This window comes from Orbicella faveolata, unplaced genomic scaffold (assembly GCF_042242905.1).
Source record: "Orbicella faveolata isolate gen_17 unplaced genomic scaffold, um_ofav_v1 contig_3, whole genome shotgun sequence".
In the NCBI taxonomy this organism is placed as follows: domain Eukaryota; kingdom Metazoa; phylum Cnidaria; class Anthozoa; order Scleractinia; family Merulinidae; genus Orbicella; species Orbicella faveolata.
The window spans coordinates 5,113,503-5,129,792 of record NW_028301558.1 but is presented as its reverse complement, the minus strand read 5'-3'; the positions used below and the strand labels follow the sequence as shown (position 1 = coordinate 5,129,792).

Sequence of the window (16,290 nt, the reverse complement as noted above, 5' to 3'; positions counted from 1 at the left end):
ATGTGAGATGTTTGCTTAGTAATAAAGTTTCAACCTTACTTGGAAACACGGCAAACTTTTTTTTCGCATACGGTAAGCGAAAACTGCTTTTTCAGCCGTTCGAAGTTGGCTGGTTAAGCCCAAAATTGGCGGCCATTTTGGCGCGGCCAAAACAGCCTAGTGACGTCACTGGTTGTATTACTCTCATGCCGCGCTGAAAATTTAGAGTGATTATGGGAGAGGAGATTACTGTTCGAAGCCCCCCAAAAAACATCTTAAGGACATCTCAGAGCTGTAAAGCAGATAATCACAGTAGCCTTAGACAAGAAGAGGTCGAGAGTCGATCCTGGGGCTTTCCAGTCTATTTAATTGGATATTTGCAGGATATTTTATGTAAGCAAGCAAACGAGTGGGAGTTCTTAGATCGCAAAATGATCGGGACTCTTGGCCAGCACTCAATTAAACAATATCTACACTCATAAAGTAAAAAAGACATGAAAACAAGAGAAAGCGGCTTTTGAAAATATTATCCGCACTGCTACTGCACGAATCGCAGCAACAACGCTTCGAGTTTTCGAGTCGCTTCGCTTCGAGGAAACCGGACGCTTTGTGAGTTTCACCGCGGACGAGATTGTGCCACAGTGACCTTTAGTCCAGTTTTATCTGCTACATCCTACAAGTTATCACAACAGCAACAATTTAAGAAACCCTCTTCTTTTATATGAGGGAGCGAATTTAAACTATAACGGTAAACTAAGCTGCCATGACCCTACATGTATGTTTTCAGGAAACGAGAGAAAGCGTGACAATGTCGGCAGCAAAAGTCATATATAGTATATATGCAAATTAGCTCAAATTCTGTTTAATGAACCTTCGAAAGGAGTGTAAACTAGTGACGTTTTAACGAATTGTTTTGAACTTGGATACTATTAAAGGAAGATCATAGACATAAGTATGTGCTAAAGAACTCAAAGTAATCCATCGGCCGTGAAATATTGCAATTGGGAGATACGTGTAAAAGAGAAGCGAAATTCCCGCTTTGTTTACACTGATACGTATGCGGCGATAAAGCAAACTCTGCTGCGGATCACAATTTTCAAAGATACATTTTGTCTACCACAAGAACTCTCACTTATTAGTATCATAAAAAGATGCCCTCTGTGTGCAAAGAAGTACTCGACTCAAAGCTTGTGGATCGTTAATAACTTCGTGATTGTGCGGATGGCTGATGCGCTTACGGCTTTTAATGCAGTAAAGTTGCCGAGGATATATTCGAACCTTGTTAATAGACCTTAGATAAACGTGAGAATCCAAATTTCAGAACCAGGCTGAAAAAAGACGACGAAATATCGTGTTTAGGCTTCAGGAAGTGATATAAAAGTTGCCACACTCGTCTTCGAAATCTCCAATCGAGTACTCAAGATGTCCGAAAAGTATACTGAGCTGTTCTAATCTGTAGCATTTATTTTGGTGAATCTACACTCTCTGGCGCCCTCCAAGGTAGAACACTAGTAGGTATCGACAATATGAAGAATAAACTTGAATAAATCAAGTGAAAACAAGAGAGAATCTATAGCGCTTCTTGCGTGAATACAACCAGTGACGTCACAAGGTCCTTAAACTCGGTTCCAGAGCCCGGACACAGTTTTGCTCTAAAAAGTCGATTTCAACGGCTAAAAAAAGGCACTTTCCGTTAGGATTTGGCAGAAATAAAGTTCACCATTACTTTAAGCACGTTTGAAACTATAGATTGGGATAATAAAAGAGAGTACGAAAATTTCGTTTCAGTGGCACTTTAAAGTAACCAGAGGTTTTTCTTTCTCGCCGCTTCGCGACTGTACAGGCCCGCAAATGATCCCCGAAATGCAAATGATCCCCAAATTGTACCGCAAATGATCCCGGGACCGGAACTGATTTCACCGCAAAAAGTTTGGAATGGCGTGGACTCCATGAAAAGTTACTGCGCAAAATTCTAAATTGACATGTGACGAATGCATGAATTCCAGTCAAATGCAGTGCATGCGTAGTAAGTAAAAAAAATTGCGATTGAATGCGGAACAGCTTTCTCGGAAATACGCCTTTTTCTCGAGAACCACTCATTAGAATTTCACGATTTTTGGCACGGAAATACCTTCGGAAATGAGTAACGGGATTACTGAAAAAAAATTGAACTTTTCGAGAGGAAATTCTAGATATTCCAGTAAACCTTCAACAATGGATAATAATAGATCTCTCTGTTAAATTATGATTAACATAGTGTTAACTATTGAGCATCGTTACAAGTTTGTTGCATGCAAATTATAAAGAAAATCTAATGACTAGATTTTCTGCAAATAAACAAAACCGATTTTAAAGGCCTGTTTATATTTATTCATGTTGCCATGGCAACGGCATACACGTCAACTTGCTGCCACTTTTGGCGACCTAAAGATCAAGGGTTTTAGAGAAAAAGGTGAGTGAAACATAGGTATCAAAAATTGTGTTCAGTCACCTCAACCGCTTAATACTTTTCCCTTAACACTTCTTATACTTGCGTCCTAGACAGCCACGGGCTCTCACGAAATTGCCTTTAAGATTCCTTCGTGCTAGTTACCGTAGTAAAAATGTAGTCAATCCACTTGGGAATTCTCAGTTGTCTGCAAATTTGAGGATATAGTGAACAACCTGAGTTATCGTACATCTCAGGCCCGGACCCAATAAAGTCATACAGGGAAGGATCCAGCTAAACTACAAATTTCAACCACAGGATTTCGTGACGTTGAATATCATTTTTAAAGTTGTGAAATTTGCATCCAATTCTTGCGTTTCATATAGTAACTGTTGTATCAAAATATTGTATTATTACTGTGAAACTCAGAAAACCGTGAATACCAGAAATATTTAAGGATTTTTATTGTGTAGCAAGGAAAAAGCTAATTAAGCGTGAGAAAACTAAAACGCAAACACCACCGATAATAGGCCACGTTCGATATACCAATATTCTAACATGGGTCCGAGGCTTTCAGGAAAAGCTTCTACGTTTGGTGGTGTTTTCTTTGTATCCAAGTCTCTTTTTGGAATTGAAAGACAAAGGAAACTTAAAGTATTTGCAATTTTGACCCGAAAGCCTCGGATCGATGTTAGAATATTGATATATCGAACATGGCCTATCGGTTGTGGTTTTGAGGTTTTCTCTCGTGTCCTGAACTTAATTGTGATCGATTCCAATACCAAATTAACCCTTTGGAATCAAATCCAAATGTTCACGGTTTTCTGAGTTTCACAGTAATAAAAAAAGCGACTGCATAAATTTTAAATCCACTGTCCAAATTCCTGAGTCCTCACATTTCCAAATTTTATGACGAGGCGACCATTTCCGGTCCGGGATCATTTATGGTACAATATGGGGATCATTTCCGGTCCCGGGATCATTTGCGGTACAATTTGGGGATCATTTGTGGTACGGGGATCACTTGCGGGCAGGGATCATTTGCGGGCCTGTACACGACTCGTTTTCGCCGCTTCGCGAAAAGAAGAAAAATCAAGAAAAACCTCTGAGACCAGGGTATGTGTAGGGTGTTTTGCTGACCAAACAACAATGATTAGTGCGAAATAAGGTAGCTTCAAAACTTTTATTTCTGTTAAACCAGTTGACATTTGGTATAAGGGTAAAAAGTATACCTCGGCAATTGTCCCAAACCATGCTAAACATTCGGCCTAGTCGAAAATTAAACTTCTTGAACTTCTTGTCGGGCTGTTTTTGACCTGCTTGTAGATGCCTAGTGATCAACCAAATAAAACATATTTTAGATTATTTTAAGTTATGTATAACAAATTTCCGTTTGATTGAGTCGCTAACCCATTTTTAAGCATTCTGCTCAAGAGAGTAGAATACTGGGGAAAAATGTCATAATGATGTCACTTCCTTTTCAGATCGCGGGCTTTTTCAAAACTTTACATTTAAATAGAAATGAGGGAAGCATTCAAAGAAAGGGATTTGCCACCCTGGGTGAGGCTGGCAATCGCCAGAGAGAGCATCATGTTTACAATAGCCTGTGTTCTTGCCATAGCCAAAACCTTTGTTCTGGAAATCAACAGGAGCCAGCCTCCTTGGGGAAAAAGGTTTCGTCGGAAAAATTCCTGTATACGTACCTTTCCTCTTCCCCACGGGTACTTTGCTTTCCTCTGCTGAGCTGTCAAATACAGATCAGCAAGTTAGCGTCATCAGTGGATGTACACTGACATTTGAGCAAGCTATAAAACTCTATTACAGCAAACAATAAACCCACAAAAAACGTAATTCGCTGACTAGGAATTAGCAAACGTCCCAGTGCATCCCAACTTTGTTACCAAACAAACAGCAAAATTTCCGAATGCGCTCTAATCTAGCTGTTGTTTCGAAAGCGTACATACACGCAAGACGCTCTTGAGTGGAAATAGGTCCATACAGGGTTTGCGAGGCGCACACCAATTTCCTCAAACTTTATCACCTGTCAATAAAGATTCGCCGGGAACACTTATGTAGAAAACGCTCTATCCTTTTTGTTCCGGCTCGATGGGGGAGGGAGGGGAGGGGCGGCTATAGTACTTGTGCCAACTATTCCTAGAAAGGGGGGGGGGGGGGGGGACTACCGACACAGCCAGAGAGTTTGACTTTTCACGGACGAGTGATTTTTCGGTGTGAATTTCCAATGTGATTAAGCGTATCCAATATAATTATTTGTCTTGACGTCTTCTCATTATCGCATCTGTATGAGGATGAGAAATAATGTGTATATAATGTGTAAATAATGTGTACCAAACTGAGTGTGTGCCTGCAAATGTGTCACTAAAATTCGGAACGCTGTTCGACTCAAGAGGTATAGAACTGAGGAGTGGATTTGTTGCACCCCAAGATCCTTCAACTGGATCCCGCGCGCACTTGTTGACCCGACTTGCGTGCTCGAGAGATCAGCGGAAAACAAATGAGAGCATTTCTTTTATTATTATTTCTTCGAGATCACCCTAAAGGATACTTTGACAGCTAAGAATGGTGGCGTTTCGTCATCAACACCCTAAGTGAGACCAGAATCCTTGATTTGTACCTAAGACGACGAGCAGTCCGACCTTTTCATATAGGAGTCCCCCCTGGGTTTCGAACATCGCGCTGTCCAAGGCCGTCTTACAGTCGCCTGCACCATGTCAGATCAAGTTAGTTATTCTTTGGATTTCTGACGCAAGTACTCAATACCTTGCCGCAGAAATGATCTACATTGAATAGATTTTCGCACGAACGTTTTATATATGAAAGCTAATTATATAAATAGCTCATTTCCCGTAGGTCTCCGCTTACACTGGTTTAACCGTACTGGATTGCCGAAAACTGAGCAGATATTGAAAATCACAAAATTGATGAGCTGTCTCAATTTTCGAATTATGATTCAAGCCGGGATTAAAAGTTTTGGACGATCAACAGACAAGAGAATTGCATGAGGAGAATTCGAACGACGCGTTTTGCTATTATTTATACAGGATTGTAAATAAATACTTCAAAGATGAATACGGACATGGCAGAATGATTTGAACAAAATAGTTGATAAATAGGAAAAAAACACAAGACTGGGAGTTCAGCAGTCACTAATATCGCCTTGGAAAGGGGAAAAAAAAAGAAAAGAAAAGTTATTACAACACGGGGTACTCGTATTTGGTAACCCATACAAGCAGGAACCCCGCCGAACAGAGCTTTAACTTTGTTGAGCGGACGAGACGCGGTGATGTCGTTGTGGTATTATGACATTTCTAAGATCTCTGTAATGGTAACAAAGAAAGAAAAAAATCACTGACATCGCCTGGGAAAATAAAGAACGAAAAAAGTAGGAATGAAAATGAGAATCCGATTATACTTGTTTTGCTGATCGGACAAGAAGCCGTACTTTCTTTATCATTGACTTAGACGAGGATCACCAGTAACTTCATGAATGTTTTCAACGGTGTTATCTCCTCGTGTATTCTCTTACGGTTTCGTTTTGCCAGTGGGCTTTAACTTTAAAATTGTCACTGTTTACAGATGATCCATTTTCCAAGTTGAGTAGCTCATAGCCACTTTGATTTCTTATTACGCTTTATTTAATGTCGCGCTCGACGGACTAAACGAAAGAGGGACCACTCGTAGTCTAACTATTCCTAGAGATTGTATATATTATCTTAATTTGTGTTATGTTGGTAAGTTTTCTCCTAATGCGATCAGTAGATCGATAGACACAATGAGATAGTGAAAATGCAGATTAAGATCACAGTAACCCAGTGATAAAACTGCCTCCTGAAAATTAACACAAACCCCCAATGAGGTTACCGAATTCCTTTGTACCTACCTATGCGTGCTACCCGATTCACTTATGTTTTGGAACACTTCTCTCTTGGTGTCTTTCTGCGCGTAATAATCATATTTCGTCCGTGCTGATTCCCGGTCGCAATACCAATTGTTATTCATTTTCTTCTCGGACTTTTCAGGGGTACTACATCGCAATTCTTCCACGTCTTTCTTCAATGCTTTATATTCCGCTTTCAGTGAACGGACCTCTTCCTTGTCACCAGCAGCGGTAAGTTTTACTTCTGCTAGCTGTTTTTGTAGCGCTGCTACGTCTTTCTTCAGTGCCATATTTTCCACCTCAAGCTTTTTCGCCGACAGTTTGAGGTCGCTTATTTCTTCGCCATTGCCATCCAGTAACATTTTCATGGATTCTTTATCGGTTTGCAATTCTTCAATTTGACCTTCCACTGCCTCAAGCTCATTCAATCGCTCTGTTGTCCTTAGGAGCTCAGACCATGTTTTTCTCAGATGCTCCTCATTCGAGGTCTCAAGATGATCATTCAAATTACTCCTTTGGTCCTGTGAAGTATTAAAAGAACTATTGAATTAACTTTTCATGTGAGATCAAGTATTTTGGAGAACCCCGGGTAACGTTCCCCCCAGAAAATACTTAAGTGCCTCGAAAAACATACGTTAAGTACAGGAAATTGAAAAAAACTATAATACTGGCTTTCTGATCACTTTAATGGCTTTCTTTAGTCAATGTTGGCCATTGAATATGATCATCAACAGCCCACTCGCTGAAGCGGTCATCGAAACTTTTGACTTGACTACAGATTTTCTTAATAAGCACCAACTCTTCTCGCTTATATTTTGTATCAGCCCGGCTTTCGTATTGTTCAGGTGTACGGTGAAACTTGTATTAAGCGGACACCCTTGGGACACTCACTAGTGTCCGCTTAATACAGGGTGTCCGTTCTAAACAGGTTCCCATATATTGTGAAATAATAGTTGATTACTAACTCTTTTGAAAAAAAGCTGCTTTATAGCATCGCTGAACAATGTTAAAAGAGTCCGAGGTGAGCTTTTAGAAGTAAAAAGCTCTTGAAATGTCCGGTTATTGCAGGTTTTGTGCGACAAAATTGCTTAATATTTGTGTCCGCGTCCGCTTAACAGAGGGGTCCAGGTTTATTTTACAGTACATATGTGAAGAAAATTTAGGGACTCAAGCAGATTTCCACTCAATAGAGGGTGTTCGCTTAATAAGAGGTCCACATAAAAAGCCATTCCCTCTTGACTTGACTTGATCTCATCTGAGTGCCAAGCCTTGACAATTGCGTTCGCTTCCAAAAGTCTGTTGAAACTGTTGTCTCTGTTGAAAGTGTAGCTCTTTAGGGAACTGAATTTAAAAGATCCGTCGTTTACACAGCGAATTTGGATAACAGAGCCGGAACAACGTTAAAAATTAAACCAAGAGACCATAGTCTCTGGCACCAATTCCACTGAAAATGAAGAATTACTTAACATTACTTAAAAAGACGGTACGCGTCATATCGGAAGTAGCTGATTGCCGTTTAGTACTTAAAAATAACTCACATCGTTTTATTGTAAACATGATATATTATCGGGTAATTAGGTCTTAAGGAAAAATATGTTCAACTAGACAATCTCGCACTCTGAGCAATCGTGTTAGAACGGTTTTCAATTCAATGTGAAAGTTACTCCTATTTTTAATTTAGTTCTGCTTTACAACGCTTTGAGCAGTTTTTGTGTCGAATGTAATTCGCAATTACTTTGGTTTTGCATTACTACACTGAGCGACGGGCTAAAAAAGACTCGATCACTTTGTTAACCAATCAAAAGTGAAACAAAACTGACCAATCGTGACTTGCTCGCTCACGTTTTCTCGCGCTTCACGTCAGCGACATGTATTTCCTTCAAGTTTTGATTGCTTCACTAGCCATGGGTTGTGTGTCCTTTGTGATTGCCCAAAGTAACTACTTCGGGTTCCCTAAGACTCCCGACAATTTCTCAACCAATCAGAGCTTAAACCAAAACCAACGGTAACTCGGTCTCAAAGGTTTTGCGGCGATTTGCGCCGGCTTCATGTATATTTACTTTGTGTTTTTACTTGATTCAGTGTCTTTCCTTTGTGATTGGCTAGGTGGATCATTTCAACGGCAAAGTGAATACCAAACCGCAATATTATTACGTAACTTACATGGAACGTACATCCAGCTTCCTCGTAAGGACAGTGCACCATGGTCATCAGACAATCGTCCCTCACGTGGGACTCCACCTCAAAAAACAACATGCATGTTTCTGATTGTCGGTCTCGTAAGAAGGATTGGAAACGTAGTCGGATCGTCGTTCAGCTAATGTGTGTCAGTTATTAGTAATAAGACTCACCACGACAACTTTGTCACAACTGAATGAAAATAGATATCATAGCTAAAATCAAATCTTGTTGAGTGCTGATGAGTTTTCGAGATTCTGCAAGCCAGAGAGAAGTCCTTGTGCGCGTTACCTAAGTTGCTGAAATAGGTCACGTTTGATATAAACAATAGCCTCCATTTGGCGCGAAAATATGCTCGGATATTTGTCCGCGGGAATTATTTGTTCCGAGAAGTGAACTGTGAGCTTCGAGGAACAGACAATGTTCAAGGACAAATATCCGAGCATATTTTCGCCCAAAATGGAGGCTATTGTGTTTATTGTTCTTCAAATCTTTTTCGCAACGCGCGCAGTTTCGAAAATTGGGGAATATTCTCGGATATTCCCCAGTTTTAGCTGTGGAATATTCGGTCACGTGACGTGTTTAGACCAATCGCGCGCGAGCGAAAATATTTGATGGATTATAAATATCAATATTCTAACATGGCTCCGAGGCTTTCAGGACAAAATTGCGCATTTTGTAAGGTCCTTTTGTACCTCAGTTCCCAAAGGAGACTTGAATAGGAAGAAAACAACACTAAATATAGGCGTTTGTCCAGAAAGCCTCGGAGCTATGTTACAATATTGATATATCAAACGAGGCCTGTTTCTATTTACTCAATTTAAAATTTGTTGGCAGATTTGTCTGGATAATGGCCATTTCCCTCTAATTGAGATGCGGCTGCTGGGAATCATAGTGGTTGTATTCATCATCTTGCACTGGAATTTTGTTTCAATGAATGCAACAGCTATGCGATTCCATGCAGGCATGTCTCATGTTAAATTATTTAATTTCAGGAATTTTCTTCAGTGGGAAAAAAGTGTACAAGTCGTTGCTAACTGTTTACTAATCAAATGTGCAATTATTTTGATATGTTTATATGCTCCTTCTCACATATGATCTACAAGGAAAATAAGGAAAAAGATAACACTTCTGATCATGAAGAGATCTGTGGAAAATTACACAGGAACAGCAATATTCCCAAAGGTGTGTGTATTCCTCATTTCTTGTCACAGTTTACATGTATGTCAGATTTGTTGGTTTTTTAGGTTGCTATTTTGCAACCATAAAAGATCTCTATTGTGAGATGTCTGTAAGAGACAGGCAGACAGATGGACTGGTAAACTGGCTTAATAGGCTTTTTATTTATTTGTGCCAAGCTGTGCACTTTTAAAATGACCCCACGTCTTTGTTCTCTTATGAAATTCTAGCTGGGGATAAGCCCTTGTTCAGCCGGTGAAATTAGCTTGTTAAACTGGCTCTTAATGGCATACCTGTGTGACCAAATCTCTAAGTAGAATGCAGAGAGATGATAAAAAAAAGGCTACCAATTGAGTCCCCTCTTCTATCCTTGACTCGTGCGTTTCTCTGAAAAGTGTTATGCACTCTGATGAAAATGTTTGTCCACAGACAGTACCATTTCCCAGATTAGCAAACAGTTTTCTTAGAGCAAAGCTCAAGGAAAACCGTAAGCTTTGAGGAGCACATAATGCCGAAGACATATATCCTTACATATTTTTAAAGTCAAAATATGGAGCTATTGCGTTAATTATCCTCAGTCAAGTATATTACGCAACACACTGGATCTTTTGAAAATGAGGAATATTACTCATATTTTGCCCTGTTTTACCTGGGGCATATTCGGTCATGTGATGCGTTTACACCAACCGCGTGAGCGAAAATATGTTTATGGACTTCAGACAAGACTATTTTCACCGTTCTTTTGTTAGTGGACTGAGTTTAAGATTAAAATTCCTAATCTGCGGTAAAATTAAATACATATTTGCTATTGACAGAAGCACAAACTATTCGGAGGAGGAGTAATGATCTGATTGGTCACGTTTTATTAATGTGATATTAGCAAAAACCATGGGTTAACTTTAAGGAATAGAATGCCAAGATTCACCCTTAATATTCATTTCCAACGTTTTTGTCTGTTTGCTTCTGTTTAGACAAATGCGGACAAGCAATGGTTGACAGGATGGACTTATCTAGTGAAGATGCATTGATTAATTTCGTCAACGCCTTAGACTTTGTCAAAATGTGTCTTCCCTAGAAAGCATGGGGATTCAGTTGGTATTGACCCCAAAAAGGCAGTTTAACAACTTTGATGAGAAAGAAGTGGAAAACACTGTATTCCATTCCACTTATAATGCAAGAATTAGCAAGTGCAAGTAGCAGAAAAGGAGAATTGCCAAAACATTGGGAGTTCCATGCAACGGACTGTACGTGCCATCTGGAAAGGACGCTTTTACACTAGTTGAATTTTGTGCAAAGTTTGCCATATCTTTCCCGAAATTTTGCGGTTATCCTCTCTATTGTCTAGTCTGGTCTAGTAAATTTAAGGAACTGAGAATTTAGCCATAGTACTTCAATGTTAGATAATTAACAAATGGCAAACGCCATAGCGTGCACTATTGAGTTATGGATGCACGCGGGAGGTTGCTAGGCACGAAAGAAGCGTAAGAGTCGCACGAGGCGATAGCCGAGTGCGACTCTAGCTTCTTGAGTGCTTAGCAAACCTCCCAAGTGCATCCGTAACTCAATAGTGCACGCTATGGCGTTTACCATTTGTTTTATAACATAACATTGAGACATTGGAACAACAGAAGTCCTTTTATTGAGCTACATCACAAAAAAATGTTCGTGTAGTCTTACATGACAAGAGAAAACAAGCGCGCGAAAATTCATTCATGACAACCGACTGCACACCAGTAACTCGATAAAGTTTCAGCTTCAGACAACTGTGAAGACAGTTTCGCATTTCTGGCAGAAGGACGTCGGCCATTACTTTGGAAACAATGTCTGTCAAAAGATTTGCTTTGTAAACATTAGCACACACGTGAGCAGCGTAAACCCATGGGCAAATAGTAGACGTTAAATTAACCAATCAGAGCGCGCGCTTTGCTTTAGTTATGTTATAAATGCGCTTTATACCATAGAAGATTTGTTGACTGTTGTTTTCACGATAGATAGAACAATGTTTTCCTCATGATCAGTCGCATTCTACGTGTAGTTTGAAACCAAGCCTGTAACGTGGCTTTTTGAAATCTGAAGCCCAAAACATTTATGTAAGGTACTTGAAGGTATTTACTCTTGATAAAAACGGAAAAAAAAATTAAAACTGAGATGAATTAAGTTGAGTATATTTATTCTCCTAAAATCAGGTGCAATGATCTTTCTGGGCCGCTTTTCCGTTAACATTTGTTAAGAGTTTTGGTACAAAATAACCTTATTAAAGCTGATATAATCTTCAAAACTTGTCAGACATAAAACAAGAGTACGATATGATTGCATCCTTCGTATGCGGTGCTACAAAGCTAGTGTAGCAAGCAGAAAAATGCGTATAAGATGTGGATCGCGCGAGACGTGATCAACGGTGGCGAATCGCGAAAGAGGAGCGCGAGCGAGAAGTTCGGGCGAGACGCGCGAGCGCGGAACGCGCGGAGCACCTTTGACAAACCTTTGGCCTGCGTCACAGCCATCTTCGACCACGTCTTTAGCAAACCTTTGACTTGAATCGCAGACAAATTTGATTACACTTTTGACCCACCTTTGACAATGCGTAAAGGCGTATCAAAGGATCACCTTTAACCCTAAAAACAAAGGCGTTCACAGGTGAGTAAAAACGGCTTTTCACGCCTTTGATTTTGGTGGTAAAGGTTTATTCAAAGATGATCTTTGATTCGCGTCACAGATCGTCAAAAGCGTGCAAAGGAGGCCTTTACAAAATCTTTAACCACACATTTGACGCGCGGTAAAGGCGATTTTTCGTGCCGTGGTAGTTCCCGTTAAGCTGCCAAATTTGTCAACACATCTTTCGTGATTTACAGTTAAAAGTAGATTAAAAGTGACCTAATTCACTCCATTGACCATCCGAGTTCTAAATTCGATTATTTGTCACTCGCTATTCTGCATGTGATCTGTATCAGTCAGAAAGAATACACTACACTAGAAATACATTAGCTTATATTAGCCCTTCAAGAAAATAAATGTAATACCCTGGTCATTCATTTAAGTTCATATGTATCATTATTGGATGAAGTGATGTTTGTTTACCTCTTCCCGGGGAATCTGGAATCCACATTCTTGAGTACATTCCAGAGGAAAACGTGCGCACTCGTTATCTTCATGAAACTGTTAACATAGGCGAGCACTAAATGTGAGAAACAGTTAAACCAACCACAAAGTACCACCCACAAACGAGCTAAAACTTTCATCTCAATTTCAATTATAATTGGACACAGAAAGGGGTCTTTTATCTCATGGTCAATAGCCTTTTTTACACTTAACTTTTCTCATCTGCATCACGAGGTTATCCAACGTGAATGAGACGCAATTTTGGGCAGAGTTTCTACCAAAATTGCTGTCGAAAAGCTCAAGGGCTATTCCATGCCCAAAATGACAACAAAACTGGCCCAGAATAACTTTTACTCCAGTTGGATCGAGGGATCGACCTGTCTTGTGTGTGTGTGTTTTTTTTTTTTTTTTTTTTTTTTTTTTTTGCAATTATAATACCCAAATGCTGTCCCTAATCGTTGAAATGCATCATCTAGACTCAGCAAATGCTTCTACTTCTGCTTCTTTCTTACAAGCCAACAGCTGTAAACTTCTTGCATTATCTTAGGAGCAAATCATGTGATTCTGGTATATGCACGCATGCCTGGGCCTAAAAGCGACCGATCGTGTGTGAGATTCGCTAGTAAGGTTATAAAGGTAAAGCAGTCTTACCTTTGTGAATCAGAAGGCAAACTCTTCTTCACAGTATACACATTGCACGATCCTGTTTGGGCACTCTGATGTGGTGTGTTCGTGCAGGAGTCTTCTCTGCATCTCTCCTTTACAGTCATCACGAGTTACCTCTTCATATTGACAGGCAACGAAGTGCTCCTGCAAAAGGAAAAAAAAGAGCACTTTCGTGTCTTACGGTCACAGTGTCAGAAGCTGTCTGTTTCCATTTTGCATTCTTATACGCGAGACGGTTTTGTTAAAGAAGGAAAATCAAAGATGCCTCTCTAACGGTTCCTGTAATTGGCAAAGAAATCTGCTAGTAGAAACTAGTCAGTTGTTGTTGATGTCATTGCGGGTTAGTGTGGTTTTTGTTTATTGCCTTCGAATCATCGCAACACATAGCTAAAAGACATTGTTCGAAAATCAATCTGCATTACACCTGAGAAATAATCAAAACTTCATCTGATCTAAACCTAAGCTAATTATATTAGATTCAGCAAGCTACGGAACCTCATAATGACGTAGTTGTCCAGTCCAGTTACATCCTCTTTCATTCTTCTTGCATTTGACGCGAAGAGAAAGTATCTCCCTCTCTCAGGCCACATCACGAAAGAACTGAAACTTACAGAAATCTAAGTAAGATTAAATGTCTAAATGAACAGTCCATTGTTAGACAACGAGTAGTCTTTCTTTCGCTTAGTTCGTCGTGCGTGACGCGAAAGAAAACTGCGAGAAAAATATGGCCGCGCGAAATGCGCTCCTCGCCCCCAGGATTTCGCGCAGCCACTTGTTTCTCGCGGTTTTCTTTCGCGTCACGCAAGAGGGACTACTTGTAGTCTAGTCTACTGTGTATTCATTATTGATCAACTATCAATGCAATGCCCTAAAAATAGATTGATATGAATTGGTTGAGTAAATGGGAATTGACTTTGAACAATGAGTACTGAACCAGTGAGCCATCGTTTGGGCACTGAAATTTCAGCAACTGTATTTATTAGTTCAGACTATTACTCGTTGAGATCCACGATTTATTGATTACCGTTAGCAATGTTTTCTGCACAAATAATTATTATCTGAAAGGCCTCACACAAGAGCACCTTTGGTGGACTCAGCCCCCCCCCCCCCCCCGGCTGAAATATTGTCACGTTACCCGCTATTCAGTTATTCATTAATTCAAATATGTGTAGAGGCTTTTTCTCTAACAGTTGATCAAACATGCAAAATTAAATTGCGATCTGATTGAGCAGAGCGGAAAGTTTAGCGATAAAATTTTTCTATGAATGCCAGATGACACAACATCTGTTTTCGTTTTTCAGCTCTTGTCTTTCGTTGCTTTCACTGACCCAACAAAACAGCACTGAATTTGCGGGCCGTGATCATGATGGTGATCATGTGCAACCGTCATGAATCCGTGACACAAAATAAGTTCTTCGTTTTAAAGGCTATGCTTTGCGATCGATTATTTAGGGTTAATTCTTTGCATCTTGAAGTCTGATGAAGTGAATTTTATTCTAAGAAGACGGAAATACCTTCTATTTCGAACAAACGGTTGGGTACACCGCTATAGTGATTGTTTAGTTATTAACTTAATATGCATTAATTAAGTTCATAGCTATTTTCGTTCTGCTTCCGCGTTCTCTGCTTTCGCGTTCTGTCACCAAAAGTGCCTATCTGGAATATTACTCATTATTAATGATTTGCAATTTTCACTATACTCACCCCTTCATTTTCAGGAATACGACATCTATCTTGTGGGCAAACGGGAACTTCACCTTCACTGATGGATTGTGAATTTAAGAATAGCCAGCGACTAATAAATTTAGCATCAACATATGTGTCAAACTGTGAGGACTCGATTTTCAACACGAGAATTTATACCAGTTGGACAAATCAGTTTTCTTCCCATTTGCTCGCAGAGAATAAAAACTGAACACTAAATAAGCTGTAGAATGTGCCCTGGACTCAAGAGCTAAATTATAGGGAATATTTAGTTTACTATAATTTGCCCTTTCCACTTTCCTTGCACTACACTCATTTTTTTTTTTAACAATACTGTGTTTATATCGTGAAGCGGCGAAAGAAATACGATGGCATCAAATCAACAGTGCATACTATACAATACCTGAATGCTTTTAATAAACAGCCTTTGCAGAATCGATGACCACACGCAGTCTGTACGGGACTTCGCATGGCAAGAAGGCATATGGAGCAGCTTTGGCCTGGAGACAACTCATCTACAAACGCAAAATTGTAGCCACCAATTCTGGGTTCATCTTCGAATTCTCCCTCCATAGTCAGTGCTAATAGAGATAAGGACGGAAGTAGAAAGTGAAAGTGCTTATCACATGAAATTGTTCCTCCATTTCATTGTCGAAGAGTAAAGCCCATATGAAACTGGCATTGACGATGACAGCGACGGTTTTACACGCATCTTTCGCCCGTTTCACAAACGCCATTTTGTCCGTAAAGGGCAAAGATTAGACAAGGGAACACGAAAATCAGTGCAATTTTACAAGCTTAGACCACTAACCTTGTGAAATGTACCGTACGCTATCAGCGTCTCCAATAACACGACAAAAACTTGAAGTTTGACCTGACCTTCATAGGTTTTTGGCTACCGCGTCGTCTGTTTATCCGTTACCAAGAGACTCTCTTTGGCTTCCAAGTGGTTTCAGTACGTTTGAGTTTCGTTACATTTGGTTCCAGCTATCTTAAGTTATCCGGCATTGTTTTGTAAGTGAGTAATTAGTAATGGGGAGAGAGTGGGTGAGTCTAAGTACCTCGGAACACCGACTGGACGCGGACGCAATTGTCGATGTTTTGTTGACGAGTCCGATGTATTTTTGTGATGGCGATCTTGTCCACTTTTCAAAATGGC

General features: G+C 39.9%; 1 pseudogene across 1 annotated transcript; it reads right to left on the bottom strand.

The window, feature by feature from the left end:
- Positions 1–3,571: 3,571 nt before the first annotated feature.
- LOC110042231 (TNF receptor-associated factor 6-like) lies at positions 3,572–15,929 on the bottom strand (annotated as a pseudogene). Its single transcript, XR_016209647.1, has 9 exons — positions 15,535–15,929; positions 15,132–15,189; positions 13,923–14,027; positions 13,413–13,571; positions 12,741–12,818; positions 8,469–8,546; positions 6,309–6,826; positions 4,111–4,151; positions 3,572–3,737 (listed from the first exon to the last, which is right to left on the bottom strand). The product of XR_016209647.1 is annotated as a TNF receptor-associated factor 6-like (transcript).
- Between the last annotated feature and the right edge of the window lie 361 nt (positions 15,930–16,290).